General features: G+C 34.2%; 1 pseudogene; it reads right to left on the reverse strand.

Moving 5' to 3' along the window:
- Nucleotides 1–1,713: 1,713 nt before the first annotated feature.
- Nucleotides 1,714–3,432, reverse strand: LOC106004022 (annotated as a pseudogene).
- Between the last annotated feature and the right edge of the window lie 8,389 nt (nt 3,433–11,821).

Here is an 11,821-nt window from a genome sequence, read left to right on the forward strand (position 1 = left end):
ATTTCATAAATATTAAATTTTGAATCCAAAGTCAAATGCTGTATGTAACAATATTCAGTAAGTTATTTATAAATGTGTCAATTAAACTTTTAAAGGAGATAAATATTAAAATCTTATATGTATTGCCATTTTAATTTTCTCAAATTACTTATTAATTATCCTTCCTACAGATTTAATTTTTATCCAGAGTATCTTACAGAAAGTATATCATGTTGGACAAAAAGATCTTCTATTTATGTTTAAAGTTAGATGATCTCAGATGTTTGAGTTTTTGACATTTGTCATTATTATAAAATAATTCCAGTAATTTATTTCAGTATTATATATCTCAGGGGCAAGAGTAAAAAAAATAAGTAAGTTAAACTTAACCTATTTGTATTTCACAATACTATCTTTCATATATTCCTCACATAAATGGTTTATCTCTATTATGCAGGTATAAATGTTAATGTAAGTAAATACTCAGAGTGTGAATCTAAATCTGGTTTGCTGTACCTCCACATTACTGAGAATATGATGACATTGAAATAAATGATTTTTAAAAATAGAAATAGGAGATGTTTTTCCTACCAGAAAAGGAGTAAAAAACCTGAAAGAACTGTCAATGACGTACTCATGATTTCTCTTCTTTGTTAAGAAAATTTAAAAATAAGCAAGTTATATAACTTTTAAAATAGCTTTTGCTTTTGTAACATTTTTACAAAATATTCTGGTACAAAAGTGTTTTAAGTGTACTATTTTGTTGCCATTCTCCACCATACCCATAAGACCAAATATTTAAGGTCAAAGGTGGAGAAAACCTTGAACCACCTGATCTTAACTTTCATTTTGTCCTTAAGAGGGGCAATCTCTTAGGTTTGGTTGTACCATAAGATACTAAGTATTCAATAACCTGAGAATGTTGTCAAAAAGAAGGATTTGATAACAAGTCTAGGTTCTAAGACTCTAACTAACCTCTTTCACAAATAGGTGGAGAATTTGAAATGCTAAAAGAAAAAAAAAAATCCTAGAAACCTTTTCAAAGTGAAAGAGTATTTGGGAGTTACATAATCCTTTCTTTAAAATATCTTTATGGCTAAGGATTTAGTTAGATTATTAGCAACATTATTTAATTTACCTGGCTGATTTTTAATATGAAGGAATTTTAAAATCTCACCCACATGATTTTAGTATATTAACACAAATATCTCAAAACTTTATCTTAATAAAAGTGAAATATGTAGAGAAAGGGATTAAAGAATTTTGAATTCTGAAAAATATCAAAAGTGCTTGATTTGATTCTTCACGTAGTAGATTTTCTCTATTTGGAAGTGTAAATATTTATGTATTTTAGATTCTTCTAATTTACTAAAACTTTAACCACTGTGAAATACACCTTCTACTTTCTGGTTATACTCTATGCCCTGAAGTTACTCTATTAATATAGCTACTACAACTATTCTGTATTGACTGTTTTCTTGGGACATCTATTTTCCATGTACTTACTTTCAACTGATTTGTTTCTTAATACAGACATAACTCAGAGATATCAGGAGTTCAGTTCCAGAGCAAAATAAAGTGAATATCACAATAAAACAAATCACAAGAATTTTTGGTCTCTCAGTACATAAAAAGTTATATTTTGTTGCAGTCTATTAAGTGTTTAATAGCATTATGTCTAAAAAAATTTATATACCTAGTTAAAATACTTTATGACTAAAAAAATGCTGATCATCATCTGCTTGCAGAGGGTATTGCCTGGGAGTTTGATGGCTGCTGAGTGATCACGATGGTGGTTGCTGAAAGTGGGGGTGGCTGTGGCAACTTCTTAAAATAAGGCAGCAATGAAGCTTGCACATCATTTGACTCTTCCTCTGGTGAATTTTCTGTAGTATGCAATGCTGTTTGATAGCATTTTAGCCATAGTAGAAGTTTTTTCAAAAGTGGTCTCAAACTCAAACTCTCAGTCATCTCAAACTCTGCTGCTGCTTTATGAATTAAGTTTAGGTAACGGTCTAAATCCTTCGTTGTCATTTCAACAATCTTTGCAGCATCTTTGCTAGGAGTAGTTTCTATCTCAAGAATCCATTTTCTGTGCTCATCCATAAGAAGCAACTCCTCATTAATTCAAGTTTTATCACAAGATTGCAGCAACTCAGTCCCATCTTCAGGCTTCCCTTCTGTTCTCTTGCTGTGTCACCATTTCTACAGTTACTTCCTCCACTGAAGTCTTAAACCCCTCAAAGTCCTCCATGAGGTTTGGATTCAACTTCTTCCAAAGTCCCATTAATGTTGATATTTTGACTTCTCTGCATGAGTCACAGATGTTCCTAATGGCATCTAGAATGGTGAATCCTGTCCAGAAGGTTTTCAATGTACTTTTCCCAGATCCATCAGAAGAATCACTGTCTATGGCAGCTGGAGCTTTATAAAATATATTTTATATATAATAAAACTTAGAAGCTGAAATTACTCCTTGATCTAATGGGTGCAGAGTGGATGCTGTGTTAGCAAGCATGAAAACAACATTAATCTGGTTGGGCATCTCCATCAGAGCTCTTGGGTAACCAGGTGCATTCTCCATGAGCAGTCATATTTTAAAAGAAATCTTTTTTTTTCTGAGCAGTAGGTCTCAACAGTGGGCTTAAATATTCAATAAACCATGTTACAAACAGATGTGCTGTCATCTGGGCTTTATTGTTTCATTTATGGAGCGCAGGCAGAGTAGATTCAGCATACTTCCCAAAGGCCCTAGGATTTTCAGAATGGTAAATGAGCACTAGCTTCAACTTTGAAGTCATCAGTTGCATTAGCCCCTAATGAGACAGTCAGCTTCTCAGAAGGTCTGAAGCCAGGCTTTGACTTCTCTCTAGCTATAAAAGTCCTAGATGGCATCTACATTTTATCTACATTGAAAATCTGTCATTTGGCATAGGCACTTGCACTAATTCTCTCAGCGAGGTCTTCCAGATGACTTCCTGCAGCTTCTACCTCAGCACCAGCTGCTTCACCTTGTACTTTAATTGTATGGAGATGTCCTCTTTCCCTCAACCTCATGAACCAACCTCTGCCAGCTTCAAATTTTTCTTCAGTTTCCTCACCTCTCTCAGCCTTCACAGAATTGAAGAGAATTCTAGCCTCGCTCTGGTTTAGACTTTGGCTTAAGGGAATGCCGCGACTGGTTTGATCTTCTATTCAGACCACTACAGCATTTTCCATATTAGCAATGCATTTATTTCACTTTCTTATCATTCATGTATTCCCTGGAGTAGAACTTTTAATTTTCTTTAAAACTTTTCCTTTGCATTCAGAACTTAACTGATATAAGAGGCCTAACTTTTGGCCTGTCTTGGCTTTCAACATGCCTTCCTCACCAAACTTAATCATTTCTAACATTAAATTGAAAGTGAGATACATGAAGCTCTTCCTTTCACTTGAATACTTAGAGAACATTGTGGGGTTATTGATTGACCTAATTTCAAAATTGTTTTGTCTCAGGAAATAGGGAGACCTGAGGAGAGAGAGAGAAATGGGAGAATGACCACCTGGTGGAGGAATCAGAACACACATCTGTATTAGGTCCACTGTCTTCTATGGGCACAGGTCATGGCACCCAAAATAATTATCATAGTAAATCAAGGATCACTGATTACAGGTCACCATGACAAATATAACAATAGTGAAAAAGTTTGGAATATTGTGAGAATTACCAAAATGGGACACAGAAGCATGAAGTGAGCAAGGGTTGATGGAAAAATGATAGACTTGCTCAAGGCAGGGTTGCCATAAACTTTCATTTCCTGAAAAGCACAATAAAGCAAGGCACAATAAAATGAAATATGCATTTATTTAATGTAAGTTCTGAAGGCAGCAGAGTTGGGTTTCATGTTTGTTTGTTTAAATCCATTTTTATAATCTGTGGATTTTAATTGGACCTCTTAGTCAATTAGCACTTAAGTATTGATTTGATTGTATATAGGTCTACAGTTTTACTATTTTGTTTTTTGTCTTCTCTATTTTTCTTTTTGTTGCTCTTGGTGTTATTTTGCTCTTTTCATTTTTTCCTCCATTTAGAATTATTGAATGTGTATCCAAAGTTTGTTTTAACTTATCTATTGTTTTCACCTATGCCACTTCACATTTTTTTAGCATTAGCTGTGGGAATGTTTATCCTTAAAATCTCACAGTATACATAGAGTTAATATTGTACCACTTCAGATTAAACATAGAAATCTCATTACTGTATAGGTCCATTTGACCCACTTCTTATCCTATGGAGAGTTACATAAGAGTTATCATATTAGAGTTACATAAGTGATACACCTCACAAAACAATATTATAATTTTAAAGTTACATTTATTTAATTAATTTAAAAGGAGTAATAGTCTTTTAAATTTACCCACAATATTTTATTTTTAATGTTCTTCAGATTTTCTTAAAGATTTGAGTTTCTACCTGATAATATATTCTTTTTGTCTACTTAGCCTTTGTTGTAGTACATGTCTCCTGGTGGAAATTGCACACTTTTTTAAAACCTGAAAATGCTTATTTTTCTTCATTCTTAAAAGTTGGGTTTTATGGGATATAGAATTCTGTGTTGACAATTTTTATCAGCAGTTTAAAGATGTCTTCTGCCCTCAGTTTTCATAAGCTAAAATATATTCAAAGATGTTTCTAAGAGATCCAGTTAGATAATGGCTGACATTCTAGGGTACTCGATTTTACCAGAAATTTATCATTTTTTTAAAAAGATTTCATTTATTTATTTGACAGACAGAGATCACAAGTATGCAGAGAGGCAGGTGGGCGGGGCGGGGGGACAGGCTCCCCCGCTGAGCAGAGATCCCAATGTGGGGCTCCATCCCAGGATCTGGGGATCATGACCTGAGCCAAAGGCAGAGGCTTTAACCCACTGAGCCACCCAGGCACCCCAGGAATTTCCTATTTTTAGCAGAAGTTTTTGAATATAAGACATTCTTAAGACAAAGAAGTAGAAATAGTATTTTAAGATATCATTAGGTAAAATAATAATCCAAAAATTCAATTTCTGACCCATCACTTTAGCAATTAATATTTGCCCATCTTAAAAATAAATCACCCTTGGGGCACCTGGATGGCTCAGTCAGTACAGCATCTGACTCTTGATCTTAGGGTTGTGAGTTTGAGCCCCATTTTGAGAATTAAAGATTACTTTAAAAATGGCTTAAACATATAAAAGGAAATGAATAATGAATAATTAAATGAATGAATGACTAAATAAAGCAAACACCTGTATGACTTCCAGCCTTTCAAAAAAATCATTCTTAATTTTTTTTTCTTTTTGCCTTACACAAAGAGAGTGACTTTGCCTTTTTCTTTTCTTCTCTCTCTCTTTTTTAAAAAGATTTTTTTAATTTATTTGACAGAGAGAGAGATCACAAGTAGGTAGAGAGGCAAGCAGAGGAAGGGGGGGAAGCAGTCTCCTTGCAGAGCAGAGAGCCTGATGCAGGGCTCTATCCCAGGACCCTGAGATAATGACTCAAGCTGAAGACAGTGGCCTAACCCACTGAGCCACCCAGGCACACCTCTTTGCCTTTTTCTAAAAGATAAAATAAAATTAATCAAAATATCATCTAATAAGTTTAATGCTTTTCCAAGCTGCAAATGCTTTTTCTCTCCACTTGTCGTCTTCTACTTTTTCTATACTTCTCTTTTGGTGATGGTAATTTTCATTTAAAATCAAAACCTTTTTTCATTTGTCTTAACTTTCTATTAGTCCATCTGAGTCACTTGAATGCAAGATTCATGTCTGATTCATCTGTACCTCCACGTGTCTACCCGAACACTTAAAATTTCTGTGACTATGGAGTATTCAGTAAATACTTTTTACATGCAAGATTGCTTAAAACTCCTTTTATGATTTTTTTTTTCCTATGAGGAAAGATAAATTTGTTAGCCTGTTTTTACTGAGGAATTGCTGAAAATCATTAAGATATTTTTTTGGTAAAAGAAGAAAGTAAGATTTGTGTTGAAAGTGTTTAAATTTTGATAGCATATATATTTGGGCATCAATGTATATTTGTGAAAAAGTGTATTAGAGCACATTTGGTGTAATTTCGTGAGACTTGGTCATAAAGATAGTCTAATTTTAGTGCATTGTTCACTTGTTTTCAAAACAAAATCTAGCAGCTGAGCTTCTTAACTCTTGCTAATAGAAGTAGGTCTTTCAAAGAAATAGAATAATGAAAACTATACTGACATTTCTGATGTACTAAAATTGGGTTTTGAATCAGTGAGGGTCAGGTGTGTAATTGAAAGATAAACAGGAGCAGAAGTGGAGAAGCTGAGCACTTTGAAGTCCTGAGGTTAAGGGGAAATCTTCTGTGCATACTTTCTTGAGGTCCAAGGCACCTTCTTAGTATCCATTGCATGACTGGCTCTTTTCTTAAGCCTTCTTAAGAGACTTAGAGATGATCCAGGAGCAAACTGTCAAGTCCAGAAGGAGCTATTAATACCACACAGACATCCATCTTCAGTGAGTAAAGACCTACTGTCAGAATCTTCTGTGCTATGATAGAGTCAGTGAGAATTTGGGGCCATTTGTACGTTTTATATGTGACTCGTCTGAATTTGTACGTTTTATATGTGAATCAGACTACTGATGGCACTGGAGAAATGAAATAGGTTGTTTTTGTTTTACCTGCTTAACATAGAAGCCATCTGTAATATTAAAATAAATGGATGAACCAATAACTATAACTTTCTTTTCTTTTTTCTTTTTAATGATTTTATTTACTTTTTGACAGAGAGAGAGAGAGATCACAGGTAGGCAGAGGCAGGCAGGGGTGCGGGGAAGCAGGTTCCCTGCTGAGCAGAGACCCTGATACAGGGCTCGATCCCAGGACCCCGAGACCATGACCTGAGCTGAAGGCAGAGGCTTAACCCACTGAGCTATGCAGGCACCCCAATGACTGTAATTTTCAACATTAAAAATATACTACAATTTACTTAACGATTACTTAAGAAGCTGTGTAATTTAAGATGTTTTAGACTACAGGATAAAGAAACCCGGAATGTAGTAGTGTTTCTTATCCATAACACAGAGAAGGAAATCTAGAGGTAGGACAGGATCCTGGCTTCATACCATTAGGGCTCTGATTTCATTTCTCTGCCACTCAGTATTTCTTTCCTTTGGTCTTGATTTAGGCTTTGTCTTGATCAGTAGATGGCTGCCAGCACGCACTGAGCATGTATCCTGTTCACTGATGGTAGGAAATGGAAACTCTCTTCTAAGTACAGAATACTAAGTCCTCATCTTGAGTCTGATCCCTATATTCTCTCCAAACCATTAACAATCTCTAGGAGAATGCTACATACCATTGGCTTGAGTCTGGCTTTCTGAAAAAAAAATTGCCAAAGATTCATGATTGACCTGGCGTAATCAAAACACAGGTTAATTTTTTTTTTTTTTTTTTTTTTTAAAGAGAGGAAGGAAGGAATGATGTTTGCAAGATCACCTTAGGATTTATGTAAAAGATACACTGCTATTGGTAACATAATAAGTGTAGAAGCAGAGATATAAAAGACAAAACCAAAACAAATAAAGCACTGTGTATTCTATTTTTATGCATTGAAATACCACTTAATTCCATCTTACTAACTGCATTTTCCCATCAAAATAAATTCAGTTATTCAAATGAACAAAAATATGTTTAAAGAACAAATGCCATTTAAAAAAAGCCTTGGGAATTAATCACTTTCCTTTTTTAAAATATGTGAGAAAACACCTGAGAACACAGCAAGATAATCTTGCTGTCTTTAAGAAAGCCTAAAAGTTTCACAATCCTTGTTCCTGTGGTTACTCTTTTACAACTTGTAAAGCATATCTCCAGATTTATGCAATGTGCAATAGAAGATAGAATAATAGGTCAAATGTATAAGTTATGTAAGGAAGTTGAAATATTTCAAATGATTTTTTTTAATGGGGCTTCTCTAAGTGGCTTATTTGGGGGACTCTTAAATCATAATAGAACTTTCTCAGGGATGGAAAAATATCTTTTGAAATTTTTCATAATTAGCAGAGAGTCTGACACTCTGAATGACTATTTATGACTAAAACAGTATAAAATGCTTAACCCAAATTAGCTCTCGTGTCCAAAATTTTTGTGTATTACAGGTCAAAATTTGTGTCTTGAAACATTAGGTGTAAATCTAATGCAATACATTTAACCAGTCTTAATTGTCTCTTAGAAGTTGCTACTGATTTGCCTAAATCTTTTAGCAGAATGGGCCTCAACCCTTGGCTGCTGCATTTCTCCCACGATGCACAAATCCACCTGGCAGCTCAGGGGAGCTAATGGGTAAGGCCAACCTTAGAAAAAGTGTAGGTAGGGAAGCCTGGGTGGCTCAGTTGGTTAAGCGGCTGCCTTCGGCTCAGGTCATGATCCCAGCGTCCTGGGATCGAGTCCCACATAGGGCTCCTTGCTTGGCAGGGAGCCTGCTTCTCCCTCTGCCTCTGCCTGCCTCTCTGTCTGCCTGTGCTTGCACTCTGTATCTCTCTCTCTATATATAACAAATAAATAAAAATCTTTAAAAAAAAAGAAAAAAAAAAGAAAAAGAAAAAGAAAAAGAAAAAGTGTAGGTAATAGGAAATTTTCTTCAAAGTAAAAGTGACTTGATTTGGTGCTTAATTCTTTCAAAGGCTGTGAATTTTGCTCTCTCAAAATTCCAAACCACAGTCTATGGTCATGACTTACAGTCATTAGAAAGCTGGAGGCAGAAATAGAATCATGAAAGGGAAGGGATACCTCATTTTACCATTACTCAACATTCATCTGATTTCTGCTTAGAAATTTAATAAGCACCAAGTCTGTGGAAATGATTCTACAACAATTCTCACTTCTTAGTCTGCCTCTAAAGCTACTGTAACTCCGACTTCTCAAAAGGCAATGAGTTGAATAGAAATAGATAACAAATAATAGGCGACCTGAAAAGGTATCTCTTTTCAGGATCACAAGAACTTTTTAGAAAGATACTAATCAAGTTTACCCATAAACATATCAGAAAAATTAGGTAACCCAAATGTCAAGGAACTTTGAAACTCAACTACAGTAGTTAAAATTAAATCAATGGCTATTGTTTCATTTATAGAAACTTAAATCATTATGGAATTAAAGTTGGCAACACTTTATTTTTTACTGAGAGCTCCATAGAAAATATTAGAAAAACATGGAATGTGTGGAAGATGAATAACAAAGGAAATCAGCTAAATTTATCTGGCTTAATGTCAATGAAATATATTATCCTCATTGATATTTATGACATCTTATAGTAGTAAAAATAAGTTCTGTGTTCTGTCAACTCTCAGTAGACAGCCAGAATCTTTAAACCAATTTAATAAATTTTTAACCAGACTATATACACAAAGTATTTGTTAAACAAATACAACTAAATTAAATATAATTTTGATCATTAGAAATAAAATGGTAAACATTTTCACTCTTTGGGAGAAAACATTCTCCATTATATAGCCATTAACTACGGGATCAGTCTTTTTTATTACTTCAAGGAAGAGTTTATCAAATCTCTTATGACTCCTATGAAGGTTTGTCTTTTTGGTTTATAAATTGGTAAGACAAAGAATCCAATTCTTTCATACCAGAAAGTTAAAACCTAAATCAAACCCAACAGCAAACAAACAAAGATCCTTACAGAATAATTTGTAAGTCTCTCTCATGAAACATTAAAAAGAAGGTGTCATAGGCAATAGGTTTTTCCATATTACTATTTAAGTGAGAATGACTATATACATGTATATTTAAGATATAACCAATTTTGACATAAACAATATGTTAATGTAGTTTTAGTAATATATTAAATATATGCTTAACATAGATTTAAAAACTGTTCTTCGAAGTGAACAATTATTTTATTCCTTTTCCATGTCTCAGAGATTTGCAACCAGATTATGAAGTAAATGAGCAAATGAATGATAATCCAGTGGTAATATACACAAGAAGCTACATGAACACAAATATTTTTGAAAGTACTAATGTGGAAAACTAAGAACTGTTTCTAAATGTGTAACTGCTATTTCCTGTGATATAAAACAAGCATAAATATTTAGAATTTGTGCTTTCAAAACAGATTTGTACCCAATATTGTTTCTGGTTGAAATTATATTTAGTTTGATTGCATTAGAAAATAACTATATATGTTTTCTTAAATAAGGCTTCTTCCACTTTCTTTTTTTCTTCAAAGCAAGTGCAATGCTAACTCTGTTTCATGGTATTTAGTATGGAGTATTTAATATACCTAGATGAATAAGAATTTATTCACAGCTTCTGGGAGTATTGATGAGTTTATACTAAAAAAAGAAAATAATGTCATGACTAATTACAAAAAGATCCAAGAAAGGAGGGCAAAGCATATCTGTTTCAGCAGACACTTAGCAAAAAGAATGCTGTGTTTCTCCACTGACCTTTGAAGTTCTTCAGCTCCAGTGCTGGGCAGCATTAATAATGTCTTTGTGAAGAGAATGGTGGTAGCTGAGTGGACAAATCAATAACTCAGGGTGAGTCTATACACAATTGTAGAGCTAAAAAGACCCGAACAGTCAATTCTTTCATTCTTCACTAGAATCCACACTGGCTTAAAATAAGGATAAACATGAAAGCACCAACCTCAACAACGATTAAGACATTTTTACAAGTGTCTCTCTACTTCCATACCAATGCAGAAACATAGATAGAGCCCTCAAAGACCACAGAGTATACGAGATATCAGAGAATATAGCTTAACTCTAAGAGGATGTAAAGGAATTGACTTCTAACCAAACTGAATTGAATTGACGTATTTACCAGAATTGATTCTCTGTCAATTCCTTTGAACTTACTGAAAGAGTATATTAGAATGGAAAATCTGATTTAATTTGAAAACTGATTTTGGGGTTTATTGGTAAAATTACATGATATAAATCGTTTTGGAGCTAATGTGATAATCACATTTAAAAAAAAGAGTGTATTTAAAAATGGTAATGGATAGTATTCTTTTTTTAAATTTTTTATTTTTTATAAACATATATTTTTATCCCCAGGGGTACAGGTCTGTGAATCACCAGGTTTACACACTTCACAGCACTCACCAAAGCACATACCCTCCCCAATGTCCATAATCCCACCCCCTTCTCCTAACCTCCCTCCCCCCAGCAACCCTCAGATAGTATTCTTAAACGTAAGTTGAACCTAACGTATTATGTTATTGACAAACTTGGACTTTTGTACCTCCCTGAAAACCATGCTATGTTTTAATTCTACCAGTTGCATCACCACAAAAGTGAAGAAAAGCTAGATTGTAAGGTTTACCTCTTCATTCAATAAATATTTATGGATCATATATACAGAGGGCCTGCCATGGGCCTATGTACATTGTGCAAAGGTTTACAATCTCATGGGGAAACATCATACACAGCTAAGTCTAAAGTCATGACTGCCGGAGATAATATTTGAAATTACTAAGAGGAGATTTTCTTCTATATAAACTTCCTAGTAGATTCAAGATTTTCTTTAGATCCAGTGGCCTTCATTTCCTCAGGGATCCTATTCTCTATGGCTTGCAGATGAAGACAGTGGGCTCCCTGGCAAGGACCTAAGAAACATCTTGATTCTGCTCAGATTCTTTCAAAATCTTTTCCTTCCTTGCTGTTCTCTCAAAATCTTTTCCTTCCTTGCTTGAAAAAGGCCTTGATCATCTTTGCCTGTCCAAAGAAATTGCGTTATGTTGTATGCTGCATTCTGCCAGACTCTGATTAACTTTTCTAGATCCTTACCCTTGTCCTCCATATTTGGCCTCAGATTCTAAAGC

This window comes from Mustela putorius, unplaced genomic scaffold (genome assembly GCF_011764305.1).
Source record: "Mustela putorius furo isolate JIRA1106 unplaced genomic scaffold, ASM1176430v1.1 tig00003969_pilon_pilon_pilon, whole genome shotgun sequence".
NCBI lineage: Eukaryota > Metazoa > Chordata > Mammalia > Carnivora > Mustelidae > Mustela > Mustela putorius.